Below are 23,712 nucleotides of genomic sequence, written 5' to 3'. Positions count from 1 at the left end.
CCTAAAATCACCCTACATGAAAAACGTGAAAAAAGTCACAATAATACCAAACTCGAGGATTTTTACTTAAAATCTTAGAGCGAGGTTGCGTAATATTTTGATCATTAAAAAGGCATGTGAAAACGATGTTTTCAATTCAAATGATAAAAGCAATGTATTTTCTTTAGAATTACCTAAAACGTTCATGAATTTCCGTTTTTCTGAATTCGTAAAACTGCTCTAATCTGGCTGAAACGTCGAAATATGCAATAAAAACAGAAATTCTCTCCTAATCAATATCTTACTCACTATTTTAACGAGGTACAGATAGTTGATTTAAAATCACGTATTTAATTTTAATTTGCAATTAATTACGTGTTTGCATCATATTTATCGTAAATTTATTGAATTAATGGCAATAAACAGAAAAGGCTAGAAAACGCGGAAAAACGGCAAAATATTGCCTAAATCGTTGCTATTTGGTTTATATCTCATAAAGGAAACAAGGATGAAAAACCTCAAAATATGACAAAATTCGATGATATTAAGTACAAAGCACAATGCAAGATAACTTGCTTAAAAACGTAATATTACGGGAAATTCTGAGATTTGAAGGCCAAATCACATATAGTGGGACAACATGAAGTAGTATCAAAATATTAGTAAATCCGAACAATTTCACCTAAATCACTCTACATGAAAAACGTGAAAAAAGTCACTATAATACCAAATTCGAGGATTTTTTACATAAAATCATAGAGCAAGGTTGCGTATTATTTTGATCATTAAAAAGGCATATGAAAACGTTGTTTCCAATTCAAATGATAAAAATCAATGTGTTTTCTTTAGAATTGCCTAAAATGTTCCTGAATTTCCGTTTGTATTACCGAAAAAAGAGGTATTCGTAAAACCGCTTTAATCCGGCTGAAACGTCGAAATATGCAATAAAAACAGAAAATCTCTCTTAATCAATATCTGACTCACTATTTTACCAAGGTACAAATTGTTGATTGAAAATCAAATATTTAAGGGTAATTTGCAATTCATTACGTGTTTGCATCATATTTATCGTAAATATAATGAATTAATAGCAATAAACCGAAAAGCTTGAAACGTTGTAAAACGGCCAAATATGGCCTAAATCTTTGATATTTGGATGAAATCTCATAAAGGAAACAACGATGAAAAACCTCAAAATATTGATAAATTCGATGATTTTATGTACAAGGCACAATGCAAGAAAACTTGCTTAAAAACGCAATATGTGAAATTCTGAGATTTGTAGGCCAAATCACAAATAGAGAGACAACATTAAGTAGTATCAAAATGTTAGAAATTTCGAACATTTTTACCTAAAATCACCCTACATGAAAAACGTGAAAAAAGTCACAATAATACCAAACTCGAGGATTTTTACTTAAAATCTTAGAGCGAGGTTGCGTAATATTTTGATCATTAAAAAGGCATGTGAAAACGATGTTTTCAATTCAAATGATAAAAATCAATGTATTTTCTTTAGAATTACCTAAAACGTTCATGAATTTCCGTTTTTCTGAATTCGTAAAACTGCTCTAATCTGGCTGAAACGTCGAAATATGCAATAAAAACAGAAATTCTCTCCTAATCAATATCTTACTCACTATTTTAACGAGGTACAGATAGTTGATTTAAAATCAAGTATTTAATTTTAATTTGCAATTAATTACGTGTTTGCATCATATTTATCGTAAATTTAATTGAATTAATGGCAATAAACAGAAAAGGCTAGAAAACGCGGAAAAACGGCAAAATATTGCCTAAATCGTTGCTATTTGGTTTATATCTCATAAAGGAAACAAGGATGAAAAACCTCAAAATATTGCAAAATTCGATGATATTAAGTACAAAGCACAATGCAAGATAACTTGCTTAAAAACGTAATATTACGGGAAATTCTGAGATTTGAAGGCCAAATCACATATAGTGGGACAACATGAAGTAGTATCAAAATATTAGTAAATCCGAACAATTTCACCTAAATCACTCTACATGAAAAACGTGAAAAAAGTCACTATAATACCAAATTCGAGGATTTTTTACATAAAATCATAGAGCAAGGTTGCGTATTATTTTGATCATTAAAAAGGCATATGAAAACGTTGTTTCCAATTCAAATGATAAAAATCAATGTGTTTTCTTTAGAATTGCCTAAAATGTTCCTGAATTTCCGTTTGTATTACCGAAAAAAGAGGTATTCGTAAAACCGCTTTAATCCGGCTGAAACGTCGAAATATGCAATAAAAACAGAAAATCTCTCTTAATCAATATCTGACTCACTATTTTACCAAGGTACAAATTGTTGATTGAAAATCAAATATTTAAGGGTAATTTGCAATTCATTACGTGTTTGCATCATATTTATCGTAAATATAATGAATTAATAGCAATAAACCGAAAAGCTTGAAACGTTGTAAAACGGCCAAATATGGCCTAAATCTTTGATATTTGGATGAAATCTCATAAAGGAAACAACGATGAAAAACCTCAAAATATTGATAAATTCGATGATTTTATGTACAAGGCACAATGCAAGAAAACTTGCTTAAAAACGCAATATGTGAAATTCTGAGATTTGTAGGCCAAATCACAAATAGAGAGACAACATTAAGTAGTATCAAAATGTTAGAAATTTCGAACATTTTTACCTAAAATCACCCTACATGAAAAACGTGAAAAAAGTCACAATAATACCAAACTCGAGGATTTTTACTTAAAATCTTAGAGCGAGGTTGCGTAATATTTTGATCATTAAAAAGGCATGTGAAAACGATGTTTTCAATTCAAATGATAAAAGCAATGTATTTTCTTTAGAATTACCTAAAACGTTCATGAATTTCCGTTTTTCTGAATTCGTAAAACTGCTCTAATCTGGCTGAAACGTCGAAATATGCAATAAAAACAGAAATTCTCTCCTAATCAATATCTTACTCACTATTTTAACGAGGTACAGATAGTTGATTTAAAATCAAGTATTTAATTTTAATTTGCAAATAATTAAGTGTTTGCATCATATTTATCGTAAATTTATTGAATTAATGGCAATAAACAGAAAAGGCTAGAAAACGCGGAAAAACGGCAAAATATTGCCTAAATCGTTGCTATTTGGTTTATATCTCATAAAGGAAACAAGGATGAAAAACCTCAAAATATGACAAAATTCGATGATATTAAGTACAAAGCACAATGCAAGATAACTTGCTTAAAAACGTAATATTACGGGAAATTCTGAGATTTGAAGGCCAAATCACATATAGTGGGACAACATGAAGTTGTATCAAAATATTAGTAAATCCGAACAATTTCACCTAAATCACTCTACATGAAAAACGTGAAAAAAGTCACTATAATACCAAATTCGAGGATTTTTTACATAAAATCATAGAGCAAGGTTGCGTATTATTTTGATCATTAAAAAGGCATAGGAAAACGTTGTTTCCAATTCAAATGATAAAAATCAATGTGTTTTCTTTAGAATTACCTAAAATGTTCCTGAATTTCCGTTTGTATTACAGAAAAAAGAGGTACTCGTAAAACCGCTTTAATCCGACTGAAACGTCGAAATATGCAATAAAAACAGAAAATCTCTCTTAATCAATATCTGACTAACTATTTTAACAAGTTACAAATAGTTGATTGAAAATCAAATATTTTAGGGTAATTTGCAATTCATTACGTGTTTGCATCATATTTATCGTAAATTTAATGAATTAATAGCAATAAACCGAAAATGCTTAAAACGTTGTAAAACGGCCAAATATGGCCTAAATCTTTGATATTTGGATGAAATCTCATAAAGGAAACAACGATGAAAAACCTCAAAATATTGATAAATTCGATGATTTTATGTACAAGGCACAATGCAAGAAAACTTGCTTAAAAACGCAATATGTGAAATTCTGAGATTTGTAGGCCAAATCACAAATAGAGAGACAACATTAAGTAGTATCAAAATGTTAGAAATTTCGAACATTTTTACCTAAAATCACCCTACATGAAAAACGTGAAAAAAGTCACTATAATACCAAACTCGAGGATTTTTACTTAAAATCTTAGAGCGAGGTTGGGTAATTTTTTTATCATTAAAAAGGCATGTGAAAACGATGTTTTCAATTCAAATGATAAAATCAATGTGTTTTCTTTAGAATTACCTAAAACGTTCATGAATTTCCGTTTATTTCTGAATTCGTAAAACTGCTCTAATCTGGCTGAAACGTCGAAATATGCAATAAAAACAGAAATTCTCTCCTAATCAATATCTTACTCACTATTTTAACGAGGTACAGATAGTTGATTTAAAATCAAGAATTTAATTTTAATTTGCAATTAATTACGTGTTTGCATCATATTTATCGTAAATTTAATTGAATTAATGACAATAAACAGAAAAGGCTAGAAAACGCAGAAAAACGGCAAAATATTGCATAAATCGTTGCTATTTGGTTTATATCTCATAAAGGAAACAAGGATGAAAAACCTCAAAATATTGCAAAATTCGATGATATTAAGTACAAAGCACAATGCAAGATAACTTCCTTAAAAACGTAATATTACGGGAAATTCTGAGATTTGAAGGCCAAATCATATATAGTGGGACAACATGAAGTAGTATCAAAATATTAGTAAATCCGAACAATTTCACCTAAATCACTCTACATGAAAAACGTGAAAAAAGTCACTATAATACCAAATTCGAGGATTTTTTACATAAAATCATAGAGCAAGGTTGCGTATTATTTTGATCATTAAAAAGGCATATGAAAACGTTGTTTCCAATTCAAATGATAAAAATCAATGTGTTTTCTTTAGAATTGCCTAAAATGTTCCTGAATTTCCGTTTGTATTACCGAAAAAAGAGGTATTCGTAAAACCGCTTTAATCCGGCTGAAACGTCGAAATATGCAATAAAAACAGAAAATCTCTCTTAATCAATATCTGACTCACTATTTTACCAAGGTACAAATTGTTGATTGAAAATCAAATATTTAAGGGTAATTTGCAATTCATTACGTGTTTGCATCATATTTATCGTAAATATAATGAATTAATAGCAATAAACCGAAAAGCTTGAAACGTTGTAAAACGGCCAAATATGGCCTAAATCTTTGATATTTGGATGAAATCTCATAAAGGAAACAACGATGAAAAACCTCAAAATATTGATAAATTCGATGATTTTATGTACAAGGCACAATGCAAGAAAACTTGCTTAAAAACGCAATATGTGAAATTCTGAGATTTGTAGGCCAAATCACAAATAGAGACAACATTAAGTAGTATCAAAATGTTAGAAATTTCGAACATTTTTACCTAAAATCACCCTACATGAAAAACGTGAAAAAAGTCACAATAATACCAAACTCGAGGATTTTTACTTAAAATCTTAGAGCGAGGTTGCGTAATATTTTGATCATTAAAAAGGCATGTGAAAACGATGTTTTCAATTCAAATGATAAAAGCAATGTATTTTCTTTAGAATTACCTAAAACGTTCATGAATTTCCGTTTTTCTGAATTCGTAAAACTGCTCTAATCTGGCTGAAACGTCGAAATATGCAATAAAAACAGAAATTCTCTCCTAATCAATATCTTACTCACTATTTTAACGAGGTACAGATAGTTGATTTAAAATCAAGTATTTAATTTTAATTTGCAATTAATTACGTGTTTGCATCATATTTATCGTAAATTTAATTGAATTAATGACAATAAACAGAAAAGGCTAGAAAACGCAGAAAAACGGCAAAATATTGCCTAAATCGTTGCTATTTGGTTTATATCTCATAAAGGAAACAAGGATGAAAAACCTCAAAATATTGCAAAATTCGATGATATTAAGTAAAAAGCACAATGCAAGATAACTTCCTTAAAAACGTAATATTACGGGAAATTCTGAGATTTGAAGGCCAAATCACATATAGTGGGACAACATGAAGTAGTATCAAAATATTAGTAAATCCGAACAATTTCACCTAAATCACTCTACATGAAAACGTGAAAAAAGTCACTATAATACCAAATTCGAGGATTTTTTACATAAAATCATAGAGCAAGGTTGCGTATTATTTTGATCATTAAAAAGGCATATGAAAACGTTGTTTCCAATTCAAATGATAAAAATCAATGTGTTTTCTTTAGAATTGCCTAAAATGTTCCTGAATTTCCGTTTGTATTACCGAAAAAAGAGGTATTCGTAAAACCGCTTTAATCCGGCTGAAACGTCGAAATATGCAATAAAAACAGAAAATCTCTCTTAATCAATATCTGACTCACTATTTTAACAAGGTACAAATAGTTGATTGATAATCAAATATTTAAGGGTAATTTGCAATTCATTACGTGTTTGCATCATATTTATCGTAAATTTATTGAATTAATGGCAATAAACAGAAAAGGCTAGAAAACGCGGAAAAACGGCAAAATATTGCCTAAATCGTTGCTATTTGGTTTATATCTCATAAAGGAAACAAGGATGAAAAACCTCAAAATATGACAAAATTCGATGATATTAAGTACAAAGCACAATGCAAGATAACTTGCTTAAAAACGTAATATTACGGGAAATTCTGAGATTTGAAGGCCAAATCACATATAGTGGGACAACATGAAGTTGTATCAAAATATTAGTAAATCCGAACAATTTCACCTAAATCACTCTACATGAAAAACGTGAAAAAAGTCACTATAATACCAAATTCGAGGATTTTTTACATTAAATCATAGAGCAAGGTTGCGTATTATTTTGATCATTAAAAAGGCATAGGAAAACGTTGTTTCCAATTCAAATGATAAAAATCAATGTGTTTTCTTTAGAATTACCTAAAATGTTCCTGAATTTCCGTTTGTATTACAGAAAAAAGAGGTACTCGTAAAACCGCTTTAATCCGGCTGAAACGTCGAAATATGCAATAAAAACAGAAAATCTCTCTTAATCAATATCTGACTAACTATTTTAACAAGTTACAAATAGTTGATTGAAAATCAAATATTTTAGGGTAATTTGCAATTCATTACGTGTTTGCATCATATTTATCGTAAATTTAATGAATTAATAGCAATAAACCGAAAATGCTTGAAACGTTGTAAAACGGCCAAATATGGCCTAAATCTTTGATATTTGGATGAAATCTCATAAAGGAAACAACGATGAAAAACCTCAAAATATTGATAAATTCGATGATTTTATGTACAAGGCACAATGCAAGAAAACTTGCTTAAAAACGCAATATGTGAAATTCTGAGATTTGTAGGCCAAATCACAAATAGAGAGACAACATTAAGTGGTATCAAAATGTTAGAAATTTCGAACATTTTTACCTAAAATCACCCTACATGAAAAACGTGAAAAAAGTCACTATAATACCAAACTCGAGGATTTTTACTTAAAATCTTAGAGCGAGGTTGGGTAATTTTTTGATCATTAAAAAGGCATGTGAAAACGATGTTTTCAATTCAAATGATAAAATCAATGTGTTTTCTTTAGAATTACCTAAAACGTTCATGAATTTCCGTTTATTTCTGAATTCGTAAAACTGCTCTAATCTGGCTGAAACGTCGAAATATGCAATAAAAACAGAAATTCTCTCCTAATCAATATCTTACTCACTATTTTAACGAGGTACAGATAGTTGATTTAAAATCAAGAATTTAATTTTAATTTGCAATTAATTACGTGTTTGCATCATATTTATCGTAAATTTAATTGAATTAATGACAATAAACAGAAAAGGCTAGAAAACGCAGAAAAACGGCAAAATATTGCCTAAATCGTTGCTATTTGGTTTATATCTCATAAAGGAAACAAGGATGAAAAACCTCAAAATATTGCAAAATTCGATGATATTAAGTACAAAGCACAATGCAAGATAACTTCCTTAAAAACGTAATATTACGGGAAATTCTGAGATTTGAAGGCCAAATCACATATAGTGGGACAACATGAAGTAGTATCAAAATATTAGTTAATCCGAACAATTTCACCTAAATCACTCTACATGAAAAACGTGAAAAAAGTCACTATAATACCAAATTCGAGGATTTTTTACATAAAATCATAGAGCAAGGTTGCGTATTATTTTGATCATTAAAAAGGCATATGAAAACGTTGTTTCCAATTCAAATGATAAAAATCAATGTGTTTTCTTTAGAATTACCCAAAATGTTCCTGAATTTCCGTTTGTATTACCGAAAAAGAGGTATTCGTAAAACCGCTTTAATCCGGCTGAAACGTCGAAATATGCAATAAAAACAGAAAATCTCTCTTAATCAATATCTGACTCACTATTTTAACAAGGTACAAATAGTTGATTGATAATCAAATATTAAGGGTAATTTGCAATTCATTACGTGTTTGCATCATATTTATCGCAAATTTAATGAATTAATAGCAATAAACCGAAAATGCTTGAAACGTTGTAAAACGGTCAAATATGGCCTAAATCTTTGATATTTGGATGAAATCTCATAAAGGAAACAACGATGAAAAACCTCAAAATATTGATAAATTCGATGATTTTATGTACAAGGCACAATGCAAGAAAACTTGCTTAAAAACGCAATATGTGAAATTCTGAGATTTGTAGGCCAAATCACAAATAGAGAGACAACATTAAGTAGTATCAAAATGTTAGAAATTTCGAACATTTTTACCTAAAATCACCCTACATGAAAAACGTGAAAAAAGTCACTATAATACCAAACTCGAGGATTTTTACTTAAAATCTTAGAGCGAGGTTGGGTAATTTTTTGATCATTAAAAAGGCATGTGAAAACGATGTTTTCAATTCAAATGATAAAATCAATGTGTTTTCTTTAGAATTACCTAAAACGTTCATGAATTTCCGTTTATTTCTGAATTCGTAAAACTGCTCTAATCTGGCTGAAACGTCGAAATATGCAATAAAAACAGAAATTCTCTCCTAATCAATATCTTACTCACTATTTTAACGAGGTACAGGTTGTTGATTTAAAATCAAGTATTTAATTTTAATTTGCAATTAATTACGTGTTTGCATCATATTTATCGTAAATTTAATTGAATTAATGACAATAAACAGAAAAGGCTAGAAAACGCAGAAAAACGGCAAAATATTGCCTAAATCGTTGCTATTTGGTTTATATCTCATAAAGGAAACAAGGATGAAAAACCTCAAAATATTGCAAAATTCGATGATATTAAGTACAAAGCACAATGCAAGATAACTTGCTTAAAAACGTAATATTACGGGAAATTCTGAGATTTGAAGGCCAAATCACATATAGTGGGACAACATGAAGTAGTATCAAAATATTAGTAAATCCGAACAATTTCACCTAAATCACTCTACATGAAAAACGTGAAAAAAGTCACTATAATACCAAATTCGAGGATTTTTTACATAAAATCATAGAGCAAGGTTGCGTATTATTTTGATCATTAAAAAGGCAAATGAAAACGTTGTTTCCAATTCAAATGATAAAAATCAATGTGTTTTCTTTAGAATTACCTAAAATGTTCCTGAATTTCCGTTTGTATTACCGAAAAAAGAGGTATTCGTAAAACCGCTTTAATCCGGCTGAAACGTCGAAATATGCAATAAAAACAGAAAATCTCTCTTAATCAATATCTGACTCACTATTTTACCAAGGTACAAATTGTTGATTGAAAATCAAATATTTAAGGGTAATTTGCAATTCATTACGTGTTTGCATCATATTTATCGTAAATATAATGAATTAATAGCAATAAACCGAAAAGCTTGAAACGTTGTAAAACGGCCAAATATGGCCTAAATCTTTGATATTTGGATGAAATCTCATAAAGGAAACAACGATGAAAAACCTCAAAATATTGATAAATTCGATGATTTTATGTACAAGGCACAATGCAAGAAAACTTGCTTAAAAACGCAATATGTGAAATTCTGAGATTTGTAGGCCAAATCACAAATAGAGACAACATTAAGTAGTATCAAAATGTTAGAAATTTCGAACATTTTTACCTAAAATCACCCTACATGAAAAACGTGAAAAAAGTCACAATAATACCAAACTCGAGGATTTTTACTTAAAATCTTAGAGCGAGGTTGCGTAATATTTTGATCATTAAAAAGGCATGTGAAAACGATGTTTTCAATTCAAATGATAAAAGCAATGTATTTTCTTTAGAATTACCTAAAACGTTCATGAATTTCCGTTTTTCTGAATTCGTAAAACTGCTCTAATCTGGCTGAAACGTCGAAATATGCAATAAAAACAGAAATTCTCTCCTAATCAATATCTTACTCACTATTTTAACGAGGTACAGATAGTTGATTTAAAATCAAGTATTTAATTTTAATTTGCAATTAATTACGTGTTTGCATCATATTTATCGTAAATTTAATTGAATTAATGACAATAAACAGAAAAGGCTAGAAAACGCAGAAAAACGGCAAAATATTGCCTAAATCGTTGCTATTTGGTTTATATCTCATAAAGGAAACAAGGATGAAAAACCTCAAAATATTGCAAAATTCGATGATATTAAGTAAAAAGCACAATGCAAGATAACTTGCTTAAAAACGTAATATTACGGGAAATTCTGAGATTTGAAGGCCAAATCACATATAGTGGGACAACATGAAGTTGTATCAAAATATTAGTAAATACGAACAATTTCACCTAAATCACTCTACATGAAAAACGTGAAAAAAGTCACTATAATACCAAATTCGAGGATTTTTTACATAAAATCATAGAGCAAGGTTGCGCATTATTTTGATCATTAAAAAGGCATAGGAAAACGTTGTTTCCAATTCAAATGATAAAAATCAATGTGTTTTCTTTAGAATTACCTAAAATGTTCCTGAATTTCCGTTTGTATTACAGAAAAAAGAGGTACTCGTAAAACCGCTTTAATCCGACTGAAACGTCGAAATATGCAATAAAAACAGAAAATCTCTCTTAATCAATATCTGACTAACTATTTTAACAAGTTACAAATAGTTGATTGAAAATCAAATATTTTAGGGTAATTTGCAATTCATTACGTGTTTGCATCATATTTATCGTAAATTTAATGAATTAATAGCAATAAACCGAAAATGCTTAAAACGTTGTAAAACGGCCAAATATGGCCTAAATCTTTGATATTTGGATGAAATCTCATAAAGGAAACAACGATGAAAAACCTCAAAATATTGATAAATTCGATGATTTTATGTACAAGGCACAATGCAAGAAAACTTGCTTAAAAACGCAATATGTGAAATTCTGAGATTTGTAGGCCAAATCACAAATAGAGAGACAACATTAAGTAGTATCAAAATGTTAGAAATTTCGAACATTTTTACCTAAAATCACCCTACATGAAAAACGTGAAAAAAGTCACTATAATACCAAACTCGAGGATTTTTACTTAAAATCTTAGAGCGAGGTTGGGTAATTTTTTTATCATTAAAAAGGCATGTGAAAACGATGTTTTCAATTCAAATGATAAAATCAATGTGTTTTCTTTAGAATTACCTAAAACGTTCATGAATTTCCGTTTATTTCTGAATTCGTAAAACTGCTCTAATCTGGCTGAAACGTCGAAATATGCAATAAAAACAGAAATTCTCTCCTAATCAATATCTTACTCACTATTTTAACGAGGTACAGATAGTTGATTTAAAATCAAGAATTTAATTTTAATTTGCAATTAATTACGTGTTTGCATCATATTTATCGTAAATTTAATTGAATTAATGACAATAAACAGAAAAGGCTAGAAAACGCAGAAAAACGGCAAAATATTGCATAAATCGTTGCTATTTGGTTTATATCTCATAAAGGAAACAAGGATGAAAAACCTCAAAAAATTGCAAAATTCGATGATATTAAGTACAAAGCACAATGCAAGATAACTTCCTTAAAAACGTAATATTACGGGAAATTCTGAGATTTGAAGGCCAAATCATATATAGTGGGACAACATGAAGTAGTATCAAAATATTAGTAAATCCGAACAATTTCACCTAAATCACTCTACATGAAAAACGTGAAAAAAGTCACTATAATACCAAATTCGAGGATTTTTTACATAAAATCATAGAGCAAGGTTGCGTATTATTTTGATCATTAAAAAGGCATATGAAAACGTTGTTTCCAATTCAAATGATAAAAATCAATGTGTTTTCTTTAGAATTGCCTAAAATGTTCCTGAATTTCCGTTTGTATTACCGAAAAAAGAGGTATTCGTAAAACCGCTTTAATCCGGCTGAAACGTCGAAATATGCAATAAAAACAGAAAATCTCTCTTAATCAATATCTGACTCACTATTTTACCAAGGTACAAATTGTTGATTGAAAATCAAATATTTAAGGGTAATTTGCAATTCATTACGTGTTTGCATCATATTTATCGTAAATATAATGAATTAATAGCAATAAACCGAAAAGCTTGAAACGTTGTAAAACGGCCAAATATGGCCTAAATCTTTGATATTTGGATGAAATCTCATAAAGGAAACAACGATGAAAAACCTCAAAATATTGATAAATTCGATGATTTTATGTACAAGGCACAATGCAAGAAAACTTGCTTAAAAACGCAATATGTGAAATTCTGAGATTTGTAGGCCAAATCACAAATAGAGACAACATTAAGTAGTATCAAAATGTTAGAAATTTCGAACATTTTTACCTAAAATCACCCTACATGAAAAACGTGAAAAAAGTCACAATAATACCAAACTCGAGGATTTTTACTTAAAATCTTAGAGCGAGGTTGCGTAATATTTTGATCATTAAAAAGGCATGTGAAAACGATGTTTTCAATTCAAATGATAAAAGCAATGTATTTTCTTTAGAATTACCTAAAACGTTCATGAATTTCCGTTTTTCTGAATTCGTAAAACTGCTCTAATCTGGCTGAAACGTCGAAATATGCAATAAAAACAGAAATTCTCTCCTAATCAATATCTTACTCACTATTTTAACGAGGTACAGATAGTTGATTTAAAATCAAGTATTTAATTTTAATTTGCAATTAATTACGTGTTTGCATCATATTTATCGTAAATTTAATTGAATTAATGACAATAAACAGAAAAGGCTAGAAAACGCAGAAAAACGGCAAAATATTGCCTAAATCGTTGCTATTTGGTTTATATCTCATAAAGGAAACAAGGATGAAAAACCTCAAAATATTGCAAAATTCGATGATATTAAGTAAAAAGCACAATGCAAGATAACTTCCTTAAAAACGTAATATTACGGGAAATTCTGAGATTTGAAGGCCAAATCACATATAGTGGGACAACATGAAGTAGTATCAAAATATTAGTAAATCCGAACAATTTCACCTAAATCACTCTACATGAAAACGTGAAAAAAGTCACTATAATACCAAATTCGAGGATTTTTTACATAAAATCATAGAGCAAGGTTGCGTATTATTTTGATCATTAAAAAGGCATATGAAAACGTTGTTTCCAATTCAAATGATAAAAATCAATGTGTTTTCTTTAGAATTGCCTAAAATGTTCCTGAATTTCCGTTTGTATTACCGAAAAAAGAGGTATTCGTAAAACCGCTTTAATCCGGCTGAAACGTCGAAATATGCAATAAAAACAGAAAATCTCTCTTAATCAATATCTGACTCACTATTTTAACAAGGTACAAATAGTTGATTGATAATCAAATATTTAAGGGTAATTTGCAATTCATTACGTGTTTGCATCATATTTATCGTAAATTTATTGAATTAATGGCAATAAACAGAAAAGGCTAGAAAACGCGGAAAAACGGCAAAATGTTGCCTAAATCGTTGCTATTTGGTTTATATCTCATAAAGGAAACAAGGATGAAAAACCTCAAAATATGACAAAATTCGATGATATTAAGTACAAAGCACAATGCAAGATAACTTGCTTAAAAACGAAATATTACGGGAAATTCTGAGATTTGAAGGCCAAATCACATATAGTGGGACAACATGAAGTTGTATCAAAATATTAGTAAATCCGAACAATTTCACCTAAATCACTCTACATGAAAAACGTGAAAAAAGTCACTATAATACCAAATTCGAGGATTTTTTACATTAAATCATAGAGCAAGGTTGCGTATTATTTTGATCATTAAAAAGGCATAGGAAAACGTTGTTTCCAATTCAAATGATAAAAATCAATGTGTTTTCTTTAGAATTACCTAAAATGTTCCTGAATTTCCGTTTGTATTACAGAAAAAAGAGGTACTCGTAAAACCGCTTTAATCCGGCTGAAACGTCGAAATATGCAATAAAAACAGAAAATCTCTCTTAATCAATATCTGACTAACTATTTTAACAAGTTACAAATAGTTGATTGAAAATCAAATATTTTAGGGTAATTTGCAATTCATTACGTGTTTGCATCATATTTATCGTAAATTTAATGAATTAATAGCAATAAACCGAAAATGCTTGAAACGTTGTAAAACGGCCAAATATGGCCTAAATCTTTGATATTTGGATGAAATCTCATAAAGGAAACAACGATGAAAAACCTCAAAATATTGATAAATTCGATGATTTTATGTACAAGGCACAATGCAAGAAAACTTGCTTAAAAACGCAATATGTGAAATTCTGAGATTTGTAGGCCAAATCACAAATAGAGAGACAACATTAAGTGGTATCAAAATGTTAGAAATTTCGAACATTTTTACCTAAAATCACCCTACATGAAAAACGTGAAAAAAGTCACTATAATACCAAACTCGAGGATTTTTACTTAAAATCTTAGAGCGAGGTTGGGTAATTTTTTGATCATTAAAAAGGCATGTGAAAACGATGTTTTCAATTCAAATGATAAAATCAATGTGTTTTCTTTAGAATTACCTAAAACGTTCATGAATTTCCGTTTATTTCTGAATTCGTAAAACTGCTCTAATCTGGCTGAAACGTCGAAATATGCAATAAAAACAGAAATTCTCTCCTAATCAATATCTTACTCACTATTTTAACGAGGTACAGATAGTTGATTTAAAATCAAGAATTTAATTTTAATTTGCAATTAATTACGTGTTTGCATCATATTTATCGTAAATTTAATTGAATTAATGACAATAAACAGAAAAGGCTAGAAAACGCAGAAAAACGGCAAAATATTGCCTAAATCGTTGCTATTTGGTTTATATCTCATAAAGGAAACAAGGATGAAAAACCTCAAAATATTGCAAAATTCGATGATATTAAGTACAAAGCACAATGCAAGATAACTTCCTTAAAAACGTAATATTACGGGAAATTCTGAGATTTGAAGGCCAAATCACATATAGTGGGACAACATGAAGTAGTATCAAAATATTAGTTAATCCGTACAATTTCACCTAAATCACTCTACATGAAAAACGTGAAAAAAGTCACTATAATACCAAATTCGAGGATTTTTTACATAAAATCATAGAGCAAGGTTGCGTATTATTTTGATCATTAAAAAGGCATATGAAAACGTTGTTTCCAATTCAAATGATAAAAATCAATGTGTTTTCTTTAGAATTACCTAAAATGTTCCTGAATTTCCGTTTGTATTACCGAAAAAGAGGTATTCGTAAAACCGCTTTAATCCGGCTGAAACGTCGAAATATGCAATAAAAACAGAAAATCTCTCTTAATCAATATCTGACTCACTATTTTAACAAGGTACAAATAGTTGATTGATAATCAAATATTAAGGGTAATTTGCAATTCATTACGTGTTTGCATCATATTTATCGCAAATTTAATGAATTAATAGCAATAAACCGAAAATGCTTGAAACGTTGTAAAACGGTCAAATATGGCCTAAATCTTTGATATTTGGATGAAATCTCATAAAGGAAACAACGATGAAAAACCTCAAAATATTGATAAATTCGATGATTTTATGTACAAGGCACAATGCAAGAAAACTTGCTTAAAAACGCAATATGTGAAATTCTGAGATTTGTAGGCCAAATCACAAATAGAGAGACAACATTAAGTAGTATCAAAATGTTAGAAATTTCGAACATTTTTACCTAAAATCACCCTACATGAAAAACGTGAAAAAAGTCACTATAATACCAAACTCGAGGATTTTTACTTAAAATCTTAGAGCGAGGTTGGGTAACTTTTTGATCATTAAAAAGGCATGTGAAAACGATGTTTTCAATTCAAATGATAAAATCAATGTGTTTTCTTTAGAATTACCTAAAACGTTCATGAATTTCCGTTTATTTCTGAATTCGTAAAACTGCTCTAATCTGGCTGAAACGGCGAAATATGCAATAAAAACAGAAATTCTCTCCTAATCAATATCTTACTCACTATTTTAACGAGGTACAGGTTGTTGATTTAAAATCAAGTATTTAATTTTAATTTGCAATTAATTACGTGTTTGCATCATATTTATCGTCAATTTAATTGAATTAATGACAATAAACAGAAAAGGCTAGAAAACGCAGAAAAACGGCAAAATATTGCCTAAATCGTTGCTATTTGGTTTATATCTCATAAAGGAAACAAGGATGAAAAACCTCAAAATGTTGCAAAATTCGATGATATTAAGTACAAAGCACAATGCAAGATAACTTGCTTAAAAACGTAATATTACGGGAAATTCTGAGATTTGAAGGCCAAATCACATATAGTGGGACAACATGAAGTAGTATCAAAATATTAGTAAATCCGAACAATTTCACCTAAATCACTCTACATGAAAAACGTGAAAAAAGTCACTATAATACCAAATTCGAGGATTTTTTACATAAAATCATAGAGCAAGGTTGCGTATTATTTTGATCATTAAAAAGGCAAATGAAAACGTTGTTTCCAATTCAAATGATAAAAATCAATGTGTTTTCTTTAGAATTACCTAAAATGTTCCTGAATTTCCGTTTGTATTACCGAAAAAAGAGGTACTCGTAAAACCGCTTTCATCCGGCTGAAACGTCGAAATATGCAATAAAAACAGAAAATCTCTCTTAATCAATATCTGACTCACTATTTTAACAAGGTACAAATAGTTGATTGAAAATCAAATATTTAAGGGTAATTTGCAATTCATTACGTGTTTGCATCATATTTATCGTAAATTTAATGAATTAATAGCAATAAACCGAAAATGCTTGAAACGTTGTAAAACGGCCAAATATGGCCTAAATCTTTGATATTTGGATGAAATCTCATAAAGGAAACAACGATGAAAAACCTCAAATAATTGATAAATTCGATGATTTTATGTACAAGGCACAATGCAAGAAAACTTGCTTAAAAACGCAATATGTGAAATTCTGAGATTTGTAGGCCAAATCACAAATAGAGAGACAACATTAAGTAGTATCAAAAGGTTAGAAATTTCGAACATTTTTACCTAAAATCACCCTACATGAAAAACGTAAAAAAAGTCACTATAATACAAAACTCGAGGATTTTTACTTAAAATCTTAGAGCGAGGGTGCGTATTATTTTGATCATTAAAAAGGCATGTGAAAACGATGTTTTCAATTCAATTGATAAAATCAATGTGTTTTCTTTAGAATTACCTAAAACGTTCATGAATTTCCGTTTATTTCTGAATTCGTAAAACTGCTCTAATCTGGCTGAAACGTCGAAATATGCAATAAAAACAGAAATTCTCTCCTAATCAATATCTTACTCACTATTTTAACGAGGTACAGATAGTTGATTTAAAATCAAGTATTTAATTTTAATTTGCAATTAATTACGTGTTTGCATCATATTTATCGTAAATTTAATTGAATTAATGACAATAAACAGAAAAGGCTAGAAAACGCAGAAAAACGGCAAAATATTGCCTAAATCGTTGCTATTTGGTTTATATCTCATAAAGGAAACAAGGATGAAAAACCTCAAAATGTTGCAAAATTCGATGATATTAAGTACAAAGCACAATGCAAGATAACTTGCTTAAAAACGTAATATTACGGGAAATTCTGAGATTTGAAGGCCAAATCACATATAGTGGGACAACATGAAGTAGTATCAAAATATTAGTAAATCCGAACAATTTCACCTAAATCACTCTACATGAAAAACGTGAAAAAAGTCACTATAATACCAAATTCGAGGATTTTTTACATAAAATCATAGAGCAAGGTTGCGTATTATTTTGATCATTAAAAAGGCAAATGAAAACGTTGTTTCCAATTCAAATGATAAAAATCAATGTGTTTTCTTTAGAATTACCTAAAATGTTCCTGAATTTCCGTTTGTATTACCGAAAAAAGAGGTACTCGTAAAACCGCTTTCATCCGGCTGAAACGTCGAAATATGCAATAAAAACAGAAAATCTCTCTTAATCAATATCTGACTCACTATTTTAACAAGGTACAAATAGTTGATTGAAAATCAAATATTTAAGGGTAATTTGCAATTCATTACGTGTTTGCATCATATTTATCGTAAATTTAATGAATTAATAGCAATAAACCGAAAATGCTTGAAACGTTGTAAAACGGCCAAATATGGCCTAAATCTTTGATATTTGGATGAAATCTCATAAAGGAAACAACGATGAAAAACCTCAAATAATTGATAAATTCGATGATTTTATGTACAAGGCACAATGCAAGAAAACTTGCTTAAAAACGCAATATGTGAAATTCTGAGATTTGTAGGCCAAATCACAAATAGAGAGACAACATTAAGTAGTATCAAAAGGTTAGAAATTTCGAACATTTTTACCTAAAATCACCCTACATGAAAAACGTAAAAAAAGTCACTATAATACAAAACTCGAGGATTTTTACTTAAAATCTTAGAGCGAGGGTGCGTATTATTTTGATCATTAAAAAGGCATGTGAAAACGATGTTTTCAATTCAATTGATAAAATCAATGTGTTTTCTTTAGAATTACCTAAAACGTTCATGAATTTCCGTTTATTTCTGAATTCGTAAAACTGCTCTAATCTGGCTGAAACGTCGAAATATGCAATAAAAACAGAAATTCTCTCCTAATCAATATCTTACTCACTATTTTAACGAGGTACAGATAGTTGATTTAAAATCAAGTATTTAATTTTAATTTGCAATTAATTACGTGTTTGCATCATATTTATCGTAAATTTAATTGAATTAATGACAATAAACAGAAAAGGCTAGAAAACGCAGAAAAACGGCAAAATATTGCCTAAATCGTTGCTATTTGGTTTATATCTCATAAAGGAAACAAGGATGAAAAACCTCAAAATATTGCAAAATTCGATGATATTAAGTACAAAGCACAATGCAAGAAAACTTGCTTAAAAACGTAATATTACGAGAAATTCTGAGATTTGAAGGCCAAATCACATATAGTGGGACAACATGAAGTAGTATCAAAATATTAGTAAATCCGAACAATTTCACCTAAATCACTCTACATGAAAAACGTGAAAAAAGTCACTATAATACCAAATTCGAGGATTTTTTACATAAAATCATAGAGCAAGGTTGCGTATTATTTTGATCATTAAAAAGGCATATGAAAACGTTGTTTCCAATTCAAATGATAAAAATCAATGTGTTTTCTTTAGAATTACCTAAAATGTTCCTGAATTTCCGTTTGTATTACCGAAAAAGAGGTATTCGTAAAACCGCTTTAATCCGGCTGAAACGTCGAAATATGCAATAAAAACAGAAAATCTCTCTTAATCAATATCTGACTCACTATTTTAACAAGGTACAAATAGTTGATTGATAATCAAATATTAAGGGTAATTTGCAATTCATTACGTGTTTGCATCATATTTATCGCAAATTTAATGAATTAATAGCAATAAACCGAAAATGCTTGAAACGTTGTAAAACGGTCAAATATGGCCTAAATCTTTGATATTTGGATGAAATCTCATAAAGGAAACAACGATGAAAAACCTCAAAATATTGATAAATTCGATGATTTTATGTACAAGGCACAATGCAAGAAAACTTGCTTAAAAACGCAATATGTGAAATTCTGAGATTTGTAGGCCAAATCACAAATAGAGAGACAACATTAAGTAGTATCAAAATGTTAGAAATTTCGAACATTTTTACCTAAAATCACCCTACATGAAAAACGTGAAAAAAGTCACTATAATACCAAACTCGAGGATTTTTACTTAAAATCTTAGAGCGAGGTTGGGTAACTTTTTGATCATTAAAAAGGCATGTGAAAACGATGTTTTCAATTCAAATGATAAAATCAATGTGTTTTCTTTAGAATTACCTAAAACGTTCATGAATTTCCGTTTATTTCTGAATTCGTAAAACTGCTCTAATCTGGCTGAAACGGCGAAATATGCAATAAAAACAGAAATTCTCTCCTAATCAATATCTTACTCACTATTTTAACGAGGTACAGGTTGTTGATTTAAAATCAAGTATTTAATTTTAATTTGCAATTAATTACGTGTTTGCATCATATTTATCGTCAATTTAATTGAATTAATGACAATAAACAGAAAAGGCTAGAAAACGCAGAAAAACGGCAAAATATTGCCTAAATCGTTGCTATTTGGTTTATATCTCATAAAGGAAACAAGGATGAAAAACCTCAAAATGTTGCAAAATTCGATGATATTAAGTACAAAGCACAATGCAAGATAACTTGCTTAAAAACGTAATATTACGGGAAATTCTGAGATTTGAAGGCCAAATCACATATAGTGGGACAACATGAAGTAGTATCAAAATATTAGTAAATCCGAACAATTTCACCTAAATCACTCTACATGAAAAACGTGAAAAAAGTCACTATAATACCAAATTCGAGGATTTTTTACATAAAATCATAGAGCAAGGTTGCGTATTATTTTGATCATTAAAAAGGCAAATGAAAACGTTGTTTCCAATTCAAATGATAAAAATCAATGTGTTTTCTTTAGAATTACCTAAAATGTTCCTGAATTTCCGTTTGTATTACCGAAAAAAGAGGTACTCGTAAAACCGCTTTCATCCGGCTGAAACGTCGAAATATGCAATAAAAACAGAAAATCTCTCTTAATCAATATCTGACTCACTATTTTAACAAGGTACAAATAGTTGATTGAAAATCAAATATTTAAGGGTAATTTGCAATTCATTACGTGTTTGCATCATATTTATCGTAAATTTAATGAATTAATAGCAATAAACCGAAAATGCTTGAAACGTTGTAAAACGGCCAAATATGGCCTAAATCTTTGATATTTGGATGAAATCTCATAAAGGAAACAACGATGAAAAACCTCAAATAATTGATAAATTCGATGATTTTATGTACAAGGCACAATGCAAGAAAACTTGCTTAAAAACGCAATATGTGAAATTCTGAGATTTGTAGGCCAAATCACAAATAGAGAGACAACATTAAGTAGTATCAAAAGGTTAGAAATTTCGAACATTTTTACCTAAAATCACCCTACATGAAAAACGTAAAAAAAGTCACTATAATACAAAACTCGAGGATTTTTACTTAAAATCTTAGAGCGAGGGTGCGTATTATTTTGATCATTAAAAAGGCATGTGAAAACGATGTTTTCAATTCAATTGATAAAATCAATGTGTTTTCTTTAGAATTACCTAAAACGTTCATGAATTTCCGTTTATTTCTGAATTCGTAAAACTGCTCTAATCTGGCTGAAACGTCGAAATATGCAATAAAAACAGAAATTCTCTCCTAATCAATATCTTACTCACTATTTTAACGAGGTACAGATAGTTGATTTAAAATCAAGTATTTAATTTTAATTTGCAATTAATTACGTGTTTGCATCATATTTATCGTAAATTTAATTGAATTAATGACAATAAACAGAAAAGGCTAGAAAACGCAGAAAAACGGCAAAATATTGCCTAAATCGTTGCTATTTGGTTTATATCTCATAAAGGAAACAAGGATGAAAAACCTCAAAATATTGCAAAATTCGATGATATTAAGTACAAAGCACAATGCAAGAAAACTTGCTTAAAAACGTAATATTACGAGAAATTCTGAGATTTGAAGGCCAAATCACATATAGTGGGACAACATGAAGTAGTATCAAAATATTAGTAAATCCGAACAATTTCACCTAAATCACTCTACATGAAAAACGTGAAAAAAGTCACTATAATACCAAATTCGAGGATTTTTTACATAAAATCATAGAGCAAGGTTGCGTATTATTTTGATCATTAAAAAGGCATATGAAAACGTTGTTTCCAATTCAAATGATAAAAATCAATGTGTTTTCTTTAGAATTACCTAAAATGTTCCTGAATTTCCGTTTGTATTACCGAAAAAGAGGTATTCGTAAAACCGCTTTAATCCGGCTGAAACGTCGAAATATGCAATAAAAACAGAAAATCTCTCTTAATCAATATCTGACTCACTATTTTAACAAGGTACAAATAGTTGATTGATAATCAAATATTAAGGGTAATTTGCAATTCATTACGTGTTTGCATCATATTTATCGCAAATTTAATGAATTAATAGCAATAAACCGAAAATGCTTGAAACGTTGTAAAACGGTCAAATATGGCCTAAATCTTTGATATTTGGATGAAATCTCATAAAGGAAACAACGATGAAAAACCTCAAAATATTGATAAATTCGATGATTTTATGTACAAGGCACAATGCAAGAAAACTTGCTTAAAAACGCAATATGTGAAATTCTGAGATTTGTAGGCCAAATCACAAATAGAGAGACAACATTAAGTAGTATCAAAATGTTAGAAATTTCGAACATTTTTACCTAAAATCACCCTACATGAAAAACGTGAAAAAAGTCACTATAATACCAAACTCGAGGATTTTTACTTAAAATCTTAGAGCGAGGTTGGGTAACTTTTTGATCATTAAAAAGGCATGTGAAAACGATGTTTTCAATTCAAATGATAAAATCAATGTGTTTTCTTTAGAATTACCTAAAACGTTCATGAATTTCCGTTTATTTCTGAATTCGTAAAACTGCTCTAATCTGGCTGAAACGGCGAAATATGCAATAAAAACAGAAATTCTCTCCTAATCAATATCTTACTCACTATTTTAACTAGGTACAGGTTGTTGATTTAAAATCAAGTATTTAATTTTAATTTGCAATTAATTACGTGTTTGCATCATATTTATCGTCAATTTAATTGAATTAATGACAATAAACAGAAAAGGCTAGAAAACGCAGAAAAACGGCAAAATATTGCCTAAATCGTTGCTATTTGGTTTATATCTCATAAAGGAAACAAGGATGAAAACCTCAAAATGTTGCAAAATTCGATGATATTAAGTACAAAGCACAATGCAAGATAACTTGCTTAAAAACGTAATATTACGGGAAATTCTGAGATTTGAAGGCCAAATCACATATAGTGGGACAACATGAAGTAGTATCAAAATATTAGTAAATCCGAACAATTTCACCTAAATCACTCTACATGAAAAACGTGAAAAAAGTCACTATAATACCAAATTCGAGGATTTTTTACATAAAATCATAGAGCAAGGTTGCGTATTATTTTGATCATTAAAAAGGCAAATGAAAACGTTGTTTCCAATTCAAATGATAAAAATCAATGTGTTTTCTTTAGAATTACCTAAAATGTTCCTGAATTTCCGTTTGTATTACCGAAAAAAGAGGTACTCGTAAAACCGCTTTTCATCCGGCTGAAACGTCGAAATATGCAATAAAAACAGAAAAATCTCTCTTAATCAATATCTGATCACTATTTTAACAAGGTACAAATAGTGATTGAAAATCAAATATTAAGGGTAATTTGCAATTCATACGTTGTTGCTCATATTATCGTAAA

This window comes from Procambarus clarkii, chromosome 67, assembly GCF_040958095.1.
Source record: "Procambarus clarkii isolate CNS0578487 chromosome 67, FALCON_Pclarkii_2.0, whole genome shotgun sequence".
Lineage (NCBI taxonomy): Eukaryota > Metazoa > Arthropoda > Malacostraca > Decapoda > Cambaridae > Procambarus > Procambarus clarkii.
Note: the sequence above shows the minus strand (reverse complement) of the source record.